A 16,344-nucleotide genomic window follows, 5' to 3' on the forward strand; every position below is an offset into this window, starting at 1 on the left:
GGCATTGTGGATTTAATTGCCATGTAAATAGCTATGGAGCCTACATCTTTAGTCTGCTAAATTCTACACAATTTATGAATAAAATACATTCATTCTGACATTTTGAAGCATTTATTTTATTAATGAAGAATTTATCAGCATTGTGCCAATTTTGTTAATTATTGCCTTGCCTTTTGTTAATTATATGCTCCTATTGGATTTTCTGGTATGTTAATTTTATTTGGTATAAATATTTGTCCTCATTAAGATGAATGCATTGTCAATATTGACTCATTTCTTCTACTAAATAGATAACTTAAATGTGAGTTCATTTTTTTGATCCTGTGGTTCTTACTGATGTATGAGAATAATCCAGCATTCTCTTCCCTTAAGCCCTCTTCTGCAAGAGCTAAAATGACACCCAATGAATGGCCTAACTTGCCTTGTGTGGTATGCATGCAATTTTGAAGGGGGTTTGGGATATGAGGATGCAGCTATCTGTGTTTCTTACAAAAGGAATAAAAAGCCAAGTTTTGCTAGTGTAGTACTGTCCCTTTGGTGAACTTCTGCTGCTAGATCAGTAATTTACACATGATACATGTCGAGAGGCTCAAAATATGCAGATATGCAATGAGGGGCATGATCAGAAAGAGGCAATGGTACAAGAGTGATTTTAGGGAAATGGAAAAATGGTGATCTTGTTTAGGAATGACTATTTCTTTCTCAAAAGCAAGGGATTTTTTAACTTTACATTCCTAATGAGGGTAATTCTGAGTCCCTTTTCCTCACAAAAAAATGGGAGAGCAAACAACCAAATAAAATTGACATACAACCATGAGTCTCCTTGACAAACAGCTTGCTTATTTTGCTTGCACATGAGCTGATAACATGCCAAGTCCAGCAGGGATAACATGCCAAACTGAGGGATGTACTGATCTGAGAAGGATAGAGCAGGGGAGTTAACTGTGAAGCTTTCAGAGAAGGAAACAGCAAGTCTACCTCCATGAAATGTGAGGAATGAGAATGGCACCTCTAAATAACTGTACTGAGAAACAGTTGCATTTCAAAAACATGAAGTCCCCTGGTTTTATGAGGCATCTACACAGTGGTTTGAAACAACTAATAAAGGAGGCCAGGACTTTAGGAGCCCAGTCTGAATGCAGGAGATAAAGCTTCCTGGTGAGAAGGAGCCATCAACCCTTGGCTAATAAGAGCTTAAGAAAACATGCAGACATGCAAAGTACTGTCTGAATGTAACTTTACTAGAAATAATAACTATTGAATGATCAAATCAATTAAATTTAGAATATTAATTTAAAATAGTATAGCACAAAGATGAAGAGCTATGTATTTTATAGTTCTTAAAAACAGCAGAAAAGACTTCACACTAAAACTGCTAACCTTTAAGATGTTAGGAAACATTAACTGATAGCTGAACAATTAAAAATAAATACTGTTCGAGTTTCAGACAACAGTTTGCGAAAGCATCACGCTCTCATTGCTTCTGAGGATAGGAAAGTTGGCATGAACCTGAGTTCGGTGATGGAAGAACAGCACCTTAGAGCAGAATCTTTTGTTATGAGCCAGTCACATAAAAAAATACATACACCGCTCTAAATGCTATCAAATATTTACCAAATTAAGCTGAGGTTACACGATCACATCATACCTTTTGGTTTCCTATTGGTGTTAGGGAAGAAGGGTTCAGTTCTTCTGCCACTCCTTGTCAGAACATGCAAGCTTCTGTTTCTTTAATTATGCCTTATCTGTTACATCTTCTAACCTGTGTTAGGATAAAAAAAGATTTCAGGATACAAATAAAAGAAGCAGTCATAGCTGAGAGCTCAAATACAACAGGAGCCACAGAGTTGAAGTCAGTGAATGCAAAATTTGACATGGTGCCAAAGACACAGAATGGCTAAGGTTGGAAGGGACCCACACCAATGCTCTGCCGTCAGTAGGGTTTCTACCCACCAGCTCAGGTTGCCCAGGGCCCCATCCAGCCTGGCCTTGAGTGCCTCCAGGGATGGGGCATCCACAGCTCTCTGGGCTGCCTGTGCCATTGTCTCAATGCCCTCTGAGTAGATAATTTCTGCCTAATCTAACTTAACTCTCCTCTCTTTTAGTTTAAAGCCATTGTCTCTTGTTCTATTGCTATCAGATGCGAGGCACTTAGTTTTTCTGCAAGGCACTTCTGTGCCAAAGCAAGGAATCAGCTCAGTGGGTGAGATGAATCTGTGTTAGGGAGCAGCTGCCGGGCACCATTAGCCCTTCTCATGATGGAAGCGCCCTGATGCAGAAGAGGCAGTAACAGGAGCAGTGGGACCACCTTTGGCATACACAGGCAGCCCCTCAGGAGCACAGTGACCTAGGAGCATGGCAAATAGGAAGGGCAAACAGGGTGCAGCACATCAGAAGGGCACGGTGTGGGCATTTAGCACTGGCAGTTTGTGCAGGGCGTTCAAGCAGGGGGTAAGCAGGGTGTGCTGCTCTTCTCATCTGAGTCTGCAAAGTCACCAGGCTGAGACGTGTTCAGCAATTTGAGAGACTGATGCACAGTATTGTGTGGAGGCACAGACAGTCAGCTCTGTCTTGGGGCCCAGCCAGGAGAGAAAGATAAACTGACTTCCTACCTGATGTGCAGGCTGAGGGAGGTTGAACCCTCATTTCTGCTTGGGGCAAAAGGAGAAGTCCCACCTTGCTTCTGAAGTCTCACTAATCAACAGATTTCAAGCTGTGATGTGGGAGAGAAAAGAAGGTATGGATAGCAGCTTGGTATCAGAAAGGGGTGAACACATTAAAAAGATCCAGCTGAGGACCTGAATCTTGACCCAAAAAAAGGTGAAGGGTTTTAATAATTGGAGACTCTTTGCTGAGAGGGACTGAGGTGCCCATCTGCCACATGGATAACCTCTCTAGAGAGGTCTGCTGCCTGCCGATGGCATGCATCTGGGATACCAAGAAGAAGATATTGGGTATAATAAAGCTGGATGACTTCTATCCCCCCCCTCCCCCTCTTCTGGGGGAAAGATGAGTTTGACCAGGAAATTAAAAAATATAAAAAAAAACTTTATGTCCCTGGGGAAGATGTTAAAGGGATCAGGAGCAGAGATCATGTTCTCATCAGTCTTCCCAGTTAGAGACTGGGATCTGGGCAGAAGGGGAAGAATAGATCAGCTGAATTACTGGCTGTGAGTGGTGTCACTCTGAAGGCTATGGGTTCTGTGATCCAGAACACACCTTCAACAAACCAGGAATGTTGATGAGAGGTGGGACACAAGTGACCAGGAGGGATAGGAATATATAAGGCAGCAAGCTGTCAGGGTTTATGACTAGGGCTTTAAACTGCTTGGGAAAAGGGGTGTATTGGTGAGTGACAGAGAGCCAGGGAAAACTGTCACTCTAGGAAGCAGCAGGGGAAAGCCTCAGATTTGTACCAGGTTTGTGAGGACTTCTAGGAAGGTAATGTGGCTGAAAGCCCAGTTGGAATATCTCTATGCAAATGCACTCAGTGTAGGAAACAAGCAGGAGAAGTGGGAAACAATGGTGCACTTGGAAATCTATGATCTTACTGCTGTCACAGAAACATGGTGGGATGATTTGCATAACTGGAATACCACCATTGAGAGCTATAAGCTTTTTAGACAAGACGGGCAAGGTAGGAGGGGTGAGGGAGCTACTTTCTATGCTGAGAAGTGGATAGACTGCAAGGAGCTCCGAGTAACAGTAATGAATGGGTTGAGAGCCTGTGGGTTAAGATTAGAGACAGGACCAGCAAAGGACAGATGGTGGTCAGGATCTACTACAGGCTTCTCTACTACAGGCTTCCCGATCTAGAGGAGCCTATTGATGAGACCTTCTTGCTTCAGCTGAAGGAGGTGTCATGCTCTCAGACTCTCACCCTGATGGGAGAAAACAACATGGCAAGATCAAAGAATCAGAGAATCACAGAACTGTAGGGGTTGGAAGGGACCTCTAGAGATCATTGAGTCCAACTCCCAGAAGCAAGGGAGTTCATCATTCCTGGAGTTCATCAATGATAACTTTCTGTTTTCCCCCATCAGGCCACAGTGAGGTCTCTCCGATGCCTTCTGTTCTCCAAACTAAGCAAAGCCCAGCTCTCCCAACCTCTCTTCATCAGAGAGGTACTCTAGCCCTTTGATTGTCTTCATGGCCCTCCTCTGGACACTCTCCAAAAGCTCCAGTACTAACCAGGAGCAGAATAGAGGGAGATGATGCCATCCCCCTCCCTGCTGACCACCTCTCTTTTTGTGCAGCCCAGGATACGGTTGGCCTTCTGGGTTGCAAGGACACACTGCTGGCTCATGTCCAGCTTTTTGTCCACCAAGTCCTCAGCAGGGCTGCTCCCAAGTTGTTCTCTCAGACTGTGCACAGACCTGGGATTTCCCCAACCCAAGTGCAACACCTTGTTGAACTTTATTAGTTTCACATGGGCTCACTTTTCAAGCCTGTCCAGATTCCTCAAGAGACAAGTCACTGGAGAGTAAATCTACTGAGATTTACTAGGCAAAGTACGTCAGGATCATGAAATCCTGAGATGAAAAATGCTGGCAGGTGGGACAACACTCAGGGAGTGCCATGTTTACACGCAGAGGTCTTGCTTTTCTGTCTACAGGTACATATGACTGCTGTCACAGACAAGGCAGGTCTAGGTGGATACTGCTCTGGGTTACCACTCACAGTGATTATATCTTCCTTTGCTTTGTTTTCCCTTGACTTTTATTTCTGCCCTAACTTAGACTAAGCTAAATAGAGAAAGAATAACTTGTGAAGTACAACTTGTAAGCACTTAATGACTTGCTGGAAGGACTTGGCATTACTATGTCCACTCTATCACTCTGCATCTGAACTTTCTTTGTATTAGAAACTCACTTTTGTTCAGTATTGGCACAGCACTCAGTATACTAGGGCATTGCTGTGTACCCAGAATACCTGTGCACTGCTGGGAGAGCTGCACATGGCTACTGGGGAGCAGGGAAAGGAGGATTGCCTGGCCTATCTCTGCCCCTGGGAGAGGCCTGGAGTTGTGGAAATTGTGTCTAATAGTAGCCATCAAGCTAGGGTAACCTCACTGGCTCTCCTGTGTAATTCACAGCACTCTGCAGGCACTTTGCACGTGAGTGGGTTAAGATTACACATCCAGAAAACTGAAGAACCTCCATGGGAAAGAGTGAGGCTCAACTTGAGGAAATGGGTCTCAAGAAATGGAAATACATTCAAACTGGAAAAGATACATCACCCCTTGAAACAGGTTGCCCTGAGAGGTTGTGGACACTCCCACCTTCAAGGCATTCAAGGCCAGGATGGATGGGGCTTTGAGAAACCTGGTCTAGTGGGAGGTGTCCCTGCCTATAGCAGGGGGGTTGGAACTAGAGGATCCTTCCAATCTAAACCATCCTATGATTCTATGAAGCTGTACACATGAAGACACATCTGCCTGTGAGTAATGAGGAAGCTCAGTATGTATCAGACAGGAAAAGCTTTGGACTTGGGCTGAGATGCACCTCTTCACATGAACTGGTCCTCCCACATGCAGTCTCTGCCTGCCTACATGCAGCAGTTTAGTAGGTGGGATGTGTTTTCATTTCACGGGCAGAAAGAAGCTTTTAATCATCAACAACCTCACACTGAAAGTCTGGAATCCATGTACGTATAGATACGTGTGGGTGCTTATTGGCACAGTACTTCATTGACACTGTGATCATTTTCATGCAATGAACTGCATATCTGTTGCACCTTGCGTCACCACTATAAAACGGAACTTTATCAATCTTACAGACTCTGTTTATTGTGTAGTCTCTTTGGATGTATTTTTTTCAGTTGTACATCTCACAGATGTTCAGTAAATAAACCAAAATTGTCAGTTTCATGTAGGATTATCAGTCAAAGGACAGATGAAGGATCTAGGCCTCAACATGGCTGCAGATCCTGCTTGCCATACGTCACCTGGGAATAAGATGAACCTCTTCAGATTCTTGAGGTCTTTAGCACATGGATTAGCTTCCACTGCAGACAAATTTCAGGTCATTGGGCTTATTTCAGTAGCAGTTAAAACATAGATTTGAAAACAGATTTATAAGTAATCCAAGAGTAATCCACTGGGCTACTTGTTGAGCTGTCTCCACCTGTTTCTACTATTCAAATGTTGCAATTTTTGGACTGTGACTACATAAACATTTTCCTTTACATTTGTATTGTTTATTTATGCATTAAGCTGCTATTTTAGCATTTTTGAGGTGCAAATGCTTGCAGGCTTCCTCTGAAATTATCTGATCATATACATTTGTGGAATGCTTTACCGTCATCTGGTACTTACTTTTTTAACATGCACTTTAGACAACACTGTGATTTGTTTGTACATTAAGTTCGTTCATGGATGGAAGCCAGCATATTGCTTTCACATCATAGATCTGCACTCAATTGTGTAACATTTGGATCAGAAACATTTAGGATTAAATACATTTTCTAAATGTTTTGAGAAAGCTTTTCTCAACAGAAGCCCTGCTGCAGTCGTCACCCTTTCAGGTTACTGATCTCTGTGTTCACTGGCTCTGAACAGCAGGATACTGAAGACTTCAGACAGTAGGTGACTTGATTAATCTTGTTTCTTTCTTTGTTTCCTTTCACCTCCTATGTTTTATTACATTTGAAAATTAAAACAAACTCTGCCAATAGCAAAATTGCTTCTGTTTCCCTTTGTTTGCACTGAGATTTATATATTTGCATAACATTGCTATTCCTTTTTACACTGAAATCAAGCCTGCTTTAGTGTCACTACGGTCTAAGTAAGGGATAACCTACTGCAATTTCAAACAATAAAGGCTGATTGAAATGTCAGTGATTTCAGCTGTGTTTTGTATTACAGAGTTGAACATTTCTTGTTTTCCATTTAAGCAAAACAATCCCAAGGAATAGAGATGACGGGATGAAGGGCAGTAGTCAAAGATGTGAGGACTTTAGTGAAATTTACTGCAATAAAAAAGAACCTCAAGGCTGTATTTATCTTTATGTATTTTGTAAAATTTTAAATTGAAACAAATGATATTATGATACAAATCAACTTATTTACATCGCATTCTGTTCCCCAGTTGTTCCTCCAATCAAGTCATGAGACTTGATTTATGAGAATAGAGAAGAACACACATGCAAGTACACAATGAAGGATGCTCTGGAAAATTATAAGAACAAGAACTTTACAATATTACAAGAGGTCTATTCCATTTCAGTTTTAGAATATTTCATCAGCACACCCATTTATCTTATCTGAAGAAGTGAAAATGCAGCTTTTTCAGAGAGCAGCCCCTTTTGCTTGAGAAAATATGATGGTTCTACGTACAAACAAACAACAACATCAAAAAACCTACAAAAATGAAATTTGAAATGTACAGCAGAAATTCTCTGAGTATGTCATAAAAATCAATCAAATTTCTTGACAAATGCATATTAAAAACAAAAACTTTCCATGGTACAGTTAATATTTATGTACGCCAACGTGAAGTGATAACTCTACTGTTATTTGAGGACCGACATCATTCATCAGCTTACCACGTCTTTCCTTGAAATCAAAGTGTTTTCAGAAATAGTTCCTTTTCACTGAGCTGATGAGTGGTTTGAAAGCTAGTTGTCTAAGGGCTGTGTCCAAACACACTAACTCAACCAAAGCTTTCAAGAACTGTCTTTGGACAGAATTCTGGAAGTTTAGAAGACCTTCATTATACCTTAGATTTCAGTTTCACCTAATCTCCTCCTTAGGCTATGGTGGCACCTTTCCAGACCACTCTTTAATCTTAAAGAATGGACAAGATAACACAAGTAAAGAGCAACTAATCATTTTGTTTCTTAATTGATAATTCCAAGCTGAGATAATTGGGGTTCCCCTCTCAATTAGAAATTGCAAGTATTTTAATTTTTATTCCAAACAAAAAATGAACCTTTCAAACATTTCAGAATTTCCCAAAAAAAAAAAAAAAAAAAAAAAGGAAATTCAGAATTTTGAGACATTCTAATCACCATTCTGTAGAGTTTCTTTTTTACTTCTTTTTATCTTTATTTTTATTGAAAATGCTTTTAAAACATTTGAAATGTTCTTATTTGTGCTGATTAGTCTGGAAATTCAGACCACACAATTTTATGTTTTTAGACATCCTTTATTAGGCCTCATTTTTTTTAAATTTTTTTTAAATTATCCAATAAGGAGGCAGAAACAGCAGGATGTGATTTAGATGCCTGTACCATCTCAAAAATATTAGCAAGTGATGACTAATCAAAATCAGCAATGCATAGACTGATATTTATTTGCATAAATTATTTTAATTTATATATTATACTAGTGGAGCGTGCGACATAACTTATCAGAAATTGGATATCAACTTCCTGCTTTGGAAACTAATGGAAACTGATCAACTATGAACATGGATCTTTGCACAGAGCACTACAAATTTGGAGCAATTAAAGATACAAGAAGACTGGGCTTTCAGCAGATACTATCAAAGTCCTAAGCACACAGTGCTGAACAGTTAGACAGAGGCATTATGGGTTCACTTCTCTTTCTCAAAAGCATGAACAACTGCTAGGCATAGTGTACAAGACTAAAAGGACAACATTTCTGTTACTGCTATCAAGATACTGAAGAAAAACTACAGAAAACCTCATCAGCTGTACTCCATCACAGGGGTTTCATTAACATGAGAGATCTAGTGGTGTGCCTGAATGCCCTTCACTGAAATCTAGGGTCAGTGGAGTGCTCCTATAACACCAGTATTGTGCAATCGATACAAAGAATTAACTACAAAGGTCTTATGGTTGATCTTTGAGTTTCTTGTGTACAAAACTAAATGCATATGGTAAAATGAACAGTTCCGTTGGCTAATCTCTCCCATCAGTCAAGATTTCCCCACTCTACCTGTTAACCAGCTTACATGACTACTTTTCCTTGCTCTTTGTCTCTTTTCATTTATTTCTTCTCTACAGTGCACTTAAAAACTGTGAACAAAAAGTTCTGATTCTTCCTAATGTTAAGACTCTGGAAAAAATAAAAAGAGAGGTGCATGAAAACAAGGAGATTCTCTTTGATCCTTTAAGATACATTTATAAACAATAATGTCTTTATTTAAATTTTTTAATCAATTTACAAACTGGAGCTAGCCCCAGTAGAACTTCAAGAGAGAAGTATCTAGGAAGTCTTTGAAGATAAACATTGATGCAAATGTTCTGTCTGAAGTTGTCTCTTATCTGTTTCAGTTAAGTGTCCCAGCCACAAGGGGCAAACCATCTTGGAATGATGTCACAGGTTGTCCAAAGAGAGACTTTAAAATCCCTACTGCTGGAGCTCATTTTGGAAAGCATTAAGAAGTTAAGAGCCCTCTGAAAATCAATTTACTAAAAACTATCGTTAGACAGGCTGTCAAAACCTATGACCTCCAAAATCACTTATCTGAAATGTGCACTAATTGTTGTCTTCAGATTGTGCTCATTAAAAGTCATTGTGCTACAAAGACTGAACAAATAAACTCACTTTATACTGAGTTATAGCTTAATTTTTCATTGGTGCATTGAGATTTAGAGTGTAAAGAAGTTATCTATGCATTTAGCAATCTGTGACCATGAAAAGTTATCGCTCCTTTCTAAAAATACATCTCCATCCCAGAATTACTTTGCTTATTTTGCATAATAGAGAAAGTTTGATAATCAGAGTTGAAAATTCCACAGTTTTGTAAGACTTCATCTATGTACCTTATTTAAAGAATTCTGTAATTTTACTGAATTTGGTGGGACTGCTGATACGTATAAAATTAAACATATCCTGGAAATGAGCTGGGACTGGATTTCTTTACCTTAACATATTTTGCTCAAAATAAATTCCCAGCGAGATCTGCAAATGTGCACAAACAGGGTTCAGTGAAAACTTTTATAATCTGTCTCTTTTCACTCAGTAAAAGAAAATGCAAGTAATATACTTAAGATTATCAAAACTATACCTGATGCTCATTTCCTTTGGAGTAGAAATAATGAAATGCTGGACCTCCAGCTGGGGCAAGCAGCCCTTACCAGTTTGGCCAATGGAGTGTTTCATTCTGTTATTTTTTACAGGACCACACAAAACAGAACCCATCTCTGACCACAGACAAAAGCTTTCTCATCTGCTGCTGCATTATGCACCAAATATTACAGAGATCTATTTCTAACTTGTATGTCTAAGTCTTTAATGAAATAACAACCGATCATCTAAAATGCTCCGAAAGTATAGAAAGGTGTAAATCTTTAGCACATAATATTAGAGCTCTTCCTCCTCCTTTCCAGAAAGTTTTTGCTCCAAAGCAGCAACAGAGAAAGATAAACCCAGATAAAATTTTAAAAATCCAGTCGACTTCACCTGGATCCCAGATGGGAGCACTTACAGAAAAAAGGCAGCTAGATAGCTTCAAATATCAACAGCTGTGACCTTTTTTTGTGACCTCTGAGGGAAACTGATATGTAGAAAAGCTTTAAAAGGCAATTATAGGAGGTCTATTAAGAACCACATACAATACCAGCAACTTTTTCCTGGTAAATGAGTAGGGCAGAGACTCTTTAAGGACTATACCTTTCGATTTCAGTATTGCTGCTAACAAAGGAGATGATGGAGAACAAATTCTAAGCAAGACCTGCAGCCTCTCCTTTTTCAATACAGAAATTTTCTTCAAAAGCTTTCTCTACACAATACATCCAAAGGCAGCCCTGAAAATCCTCCACTACAGGAGAATACATATGGGAACCAAGCAAGCCAGTTAAAATCCACCATCACAATGGGAAAACAGTACAAATACCTATGCTTCTATGCAATAATTGCAAGACATTATTTCTAGTAATAGGGTTATGTATGTGAAGCAAATACTGATTGATGGTGCCAGCAGATCACGTTGATAACAAGGTACAGAATGCAAATGCTTTGTGAAAAAACAGTAATTGATTCTATATCCAGTTGGTTGTATGCACATTGATATTTAGGTTGCCTGAGTAACCTTAAGACTAAGTACAATACAGAAAGTAATTTATTATCACGTCTCCCAAATATATTACCTCACTCACATATATGTTTTGAGTCTCAAACATAAACAGCGCTGTCCAAAATGTCCATCATGACTTGAAACAACAGACATTCCTGGAGGCTCTAGGAGAGTCTGAGAGCTTAGCAAAGTAGGAAGACATATAGCATATGTTTCCCTTCACTGCTCTCTCTTTGTTTCAGTTCCCTTGGGAGACTGTGGCACCGGGGATTTCTGGCATCACCTGAGCAGATGCAAGAACCCAGAGAGAAGAAATTTGTATTCAGTTGCATTTAGTGATTCCAGCACTTGGATTGGAAGTGCTGACTGCTTTTCCACTGGACTTGTTTTCATGAACAACCTGTGGATTGACTGAGAACAACTTGGCCAGCTGATGCAGTGATACCTGTAGTAATTAGGTGATTACCTTCTGGTAATCAGGTCAAGACATGAACCTGCTGCTTATTTGCCAGGCAGTAGTTTTGGCTGGGTTCTGCCCTCATCATATCAAAGTCCCCTTAAAGCCAAACTGAAATACTGATGTGGTCTTGCAAGAAAAGTTCAACTTCAGGGTATTACCTTGGTAGAGCAAGATCACTGCTAATATTTGAAGTCCTAGTCCTGAGGAGAAAATGCAGTTCCCGAGGCCTTCACTGTGAAAAAGCAAAATGATACTCACTTAGGGCTCAGGCTACAAATAGATAAAGTGTCCCTTAAAATCAAATACTTGACCTGAAACAGCCAAACCCTCTTTACACTCTGCTCTCAGAAGCATTCTCCCACCTAATGCCTTCTACTGCAGCAGTGCTGTTTGGAGCAATCAGTATTCTGGGGCACAGGCTCCTTCCTTTCTTAATGCAAAGCCTTACTTCCAGTTCTTTCAGTAGGCTGCATGCTAATGAGGACAGTTTGCAACCTTTGCTGCCAGTGAGGAGTCCCGGGGTAGCACTCCTGAGTCCTGGTTGGTGGGAAGCGCTGCACAAGACACCCTCTAATTGGGGAAAAAAAGCCGAATGATACCTTGTCGACATGCAGTTAAAACAAGTTACCTTAACAAAACGGATGTTTCATATTTCTTGTGAAGATGATGTTCCTCAGGGATCCCTTCTGCTGGCCTTTAACAAATACTCAGTGCAGTCATCAGCTTTGCTGTACTTCTGAATTTGGAGGTTAAGAAGCTGAAGTAGAACACATACATACAGAGAGCACGCAGTTACAGATATTAGAGGTGAGATGTGCAATAGTGGCATACAGCAGAGCATGGTCTTTTAAGAGAGGGGCCTACTGTTATCCAGATTACTGCATTGCTGAGATGTAGCAGGGGAGATCAGGCTCCCCTGAATACAAACATATCCAAGGATTTAACTTCCTCTGAGATCAAAATCTATATAAACAAGCAGCCTGAGCAGAGGCAGAGAGGCACAGATATGTCCAGTGCCCTCTGCAAGGTGACACACAATGTCAGGAAAGAGCTGGGGACACTAATCAATTATTTTAAGAAACCTTTCTGATACAGCCAAAGGAATACACAGTGGATGGACATGGTGCTGTTAATACATAGCTGAGTACACATTATATGCAAAAGTTGGCCAAGAAACTGTTAATATCTTCAAAGAAAAATACTGACAGAAGCTTATGCCCTCCAAAGACTTAACCTATTTTTTTTTTCTGATTTTAGTGAACAATAAAATTAAAAATGAATATAATAATCATTTTCTAAGGCTAGTTGAAAAGTTTTCATAACATTTCTTTTTTGTTGTTTTTGGAAAATTGAAAATATCAGAGACCCTTTTGAATAGAAGTAAATCACAAAGCACATGTTTTGTCTGAAAGGGTATAGTCAGCTCTCCTTACCATGAATGGCAGCAAAGATCTATGCACGAGTGCTCCCTAATCGTGAGTACTACCCTCCCAATTTTGTCTTTCATGTAGAGCATGGTCTGCTTGCAGCAGTCAAGACCTCATTCCCACATCAACTTGCTATAATCTCAAATATTCATTCTTTCCTCATACATTTTTCTCCCTAGAAATGCTGAAGCTTCAGGCAATATTGATGTGAATCATAACTTAATATGGACCAGGGAGAAGTATCCAGCATTCAGCTGCTTTCTCAAGAACGTCCGGTTGAGGCCTATAGTTTAAAGCTTGTTACTAGATTTGAAAGTCTGTTACATATCATGAAACTTAGATATTTAGCTTCTGGCTGCTTTCATAGTTTAAATGCTGTCATTTCACCCTACGCACATAGAAATACTTTTCCTGTCTATGCCAAAGCGATCCATCCACCTCTCTCACAGGTTCTTATTGCAGCTTCTGGGGTACAGTAGCGCCGGATTTCTTCTGTGAGAGCAATTTGCTCTGTCATTATATTGTCTGCAATGTATGCAGCTGTACTGTTTTACCATGTTGGTCTTGGAAGGAGCTGGAAAGCAATTGGTTTCCAGGCTAAGCTTTACTTCTTCCTAGCCCACTGTGCTCTCCAAGGGAATCTCTGCAGGATTCTGTTAAAGGAGGAAAAGGAAGATGAAGTTGTGTTCAGAGCTAGGGCAGACACAATATTACACCAAATAAATGGTTACATCCTACTCTGCTTTTCGCTCGTTTCTTCTGTCAGCTCACATAGATGATGAACACACCTCATCCTGTGTCCACATCAGCTGCCCTCAACTCCTGCTGCTTGGGCCCACATTTCCCTCACTGCAGGGAGCTAGTGCATTTACCATGGCCACAAAGATACTTCAAAGGAAAACAGGCAATTCTTGAAACACGGATGATGAACACATGCTGGACTGAAAAAACACTTCCTGCAGAGGGGTGCAACATCACATAAGTGGTGCTAACTCACGGCTCTGGCATCCCAGACACATTCTCTTAGATGCACCACCAGCAGCCATGCCCTCTTCAGGCTGAGCAAAAGGCTCCCTGGTAACAGTCATAAATGGGAAAAATCACAGGAGGCAAAGGCCACATAGCCTTGTTCCAAGAAATGAGTGCAGAGCTGCTCTGTAAATGGAGTTGGCACATACGTGAGATGCTCATCGCTTGTAAATACTGGTGGGAGTGAAACGTGCAGAGTTCATGGGGAATTTCTATGGAGCCCCATGCAGTTACAGAGGCATTCCTCCTTAAATTTAAGGCAGCTAATTAGAATAATATATGTACCACTTCAGCATGATGCCTGATGATCCTGCTGTGGAGAGAGGGGAAAAAAAAGCTTGCTTGAGAGAAAAAATGCCGTTATCTTCCCAAAGCAAATACAGCTCTGAAACATAGCATACACTTTTTCAGAGATGCTGCAGTCGTCTGTCATGGATCTCATCTACACTGTGGTGTGCTCATTCCGTTGTTCAGCATGTCACCTTGCTGCTAAGTGTGAAGCCAGAAAATAAGGAGGCAGGCCACTTCCTGCCTCATTGACAGCGTGGGAGAGGAGGGCCTAAAAAATAATGATGTAATGTTGAAGCTAAAAAAATGAGAAAGATCTAGCCATGATTCCCTTCCTTTACATTATTTCTTTTTTTCTCCTCCAGTAACTCATTTTTAATTGTTCCTAACTGCTGGTGATTTCTGCCTCTGCTAACCTTTAAGAATCAGTCCTAAAGGAGAGAATTTTCTTATTTATTAATGGTACTCCATCCCTTCTAGAAAAGAAGGAATTGTCTCAGTGACCACCTTTTGCATCATTTTGAAAACTTGCCCTGTGCAAAAGTTGGGTGAGGGCAGGAGGACACGTCTGAAGCACTTCCAGCACTCAAACAATCCTATTTTGCTTTATCATACCACAAAGAGCTTACCAGCTTTGAAACCACCACCGCCCATGGGAGTAATGTCCCAGGAGATATTCTTCAAGGACTGTCATAAAAACACCATCCTTTGGCCCCACTGGAGTGTGGTTGTCATAGAGTGTGTTTTTTTCTTTTGTTTTCTTTGCCTCTCTCTAATGCATTAATTTTTAAAAACTGCTCTAATGAAAGCTTGAAACAAAAGGCTTAACATGTGAAGGAAAAGTAGTTAAAACATTCATGAAAAATAAAAAATGAAAGATGTCTTTGTTTTATTCAGAATTTTCACTGAATTCTTCATTCCTACAGGCTCACCTGTGTTTATATTTGCTTTGTAGTGTTAGGAGACAGAAGTCTCTATTTTGTTTGCTTCTTATTAGGAAAAAAAATAAAAATAAAATTCTAGTCACTCATACATGCATGAGGATTTCTAAGTGAAAAGAAATGTATTAGAAAACAAAGGTTGAAAACTGCAGCGTACCCTGTACATATTGCAACCTTACACATGCAGCTATAGCATAGGGCAATTATACAGTGAAGAATTAGTCAGCAAGTATATGATTGCTTGCCTGGGCATGCATTAAAAAACCATAAAACATAAAGGTCTTGCAAAAAGTCACTTGAAAAAGCCAGACTCAAACACAGAAGGTCTTGTTTAGAAAAAACAAGTAGCCTAAAATACAGTAATAGAATACAGTAGGAGGTCTGTCCAACAGGAAGAGTCCTATCACACCTATGGACAAACTTATCTCTCTAAAGTGGTGCTCTCTGGTCTGAAAGATGGTTTTATTATATGGTTGGAAAAAGTTTCTTTTCACTCTTCAGTTTCCAGGTGAACCTTCTGAAATGACATACAGTAATTTCTCAGTAATAATAAAGTTTGAAATGTTAACAGAAATGAAGGTTTCATTGGACAGAAAACAACTGTCATTTTTTGAGGGCACATCAAGACTGTTTCATGCCAAATGCCCACTCAGCCTAGGAAATAGAGGGCACGTCTTGCCCTGACTCAGGCCTCCTGTGCACTGAGAACAGTGCTGGGCCAGGCTGCTCCAGCTGTGAACATGGTGGGCCAGATGCTCTTGGCTGCAGCCTCACACCACAACTCTGCTGCAGGTTCCCATCCCTGATGGCCTCCTCTCCACTCCAGATTTTGCTCTGACAGCAGAAAGAATTAAATGCCAATATAGGCAACCCTGAAATCTTTTCACGCCTGGTCACCAGAGGACTGCAAATAAGTCTGCAGACTTCTCAATAATGACCTGGAGGGTGTCTCAGAATTCAACCTGAAGCTGAAAGAGTAGCTGTATTTTCCCTGCACATGCCTTGGGGCTGCAGCTGCCCAGCAAGGACAGCTGGACAGTGTTGACTATTGCTTTGTGTGCACCGCACCACCACCCTACAGACTGAAACTGACATGGTCCTGCTCATCTTCAGGATCCATTCCCCACCTCCTTCCAGCCTGACCCCTTCTTGCTCTGGGGTAATACTGGCAGCAGGATTCATTGCATTCTTAGCCCACCAGCCTCTAAGGCCTT

Source organism: Cyrtonyx montezumae, unplaced genomic scaffold, assembly GCF_038088225.1.
Source record: "Cyrtonyx montezumae isolate F1298 unplaced genomic scaffold, pur_monq_1.0 scaffold_3, whole genome shotgun sequence".
NCBI lineage: Eukaryota > Metazoa > Chordata > Aves > Galliformes > Odontophoridae > Cyrtonyx > Cyrtonyx montezumae.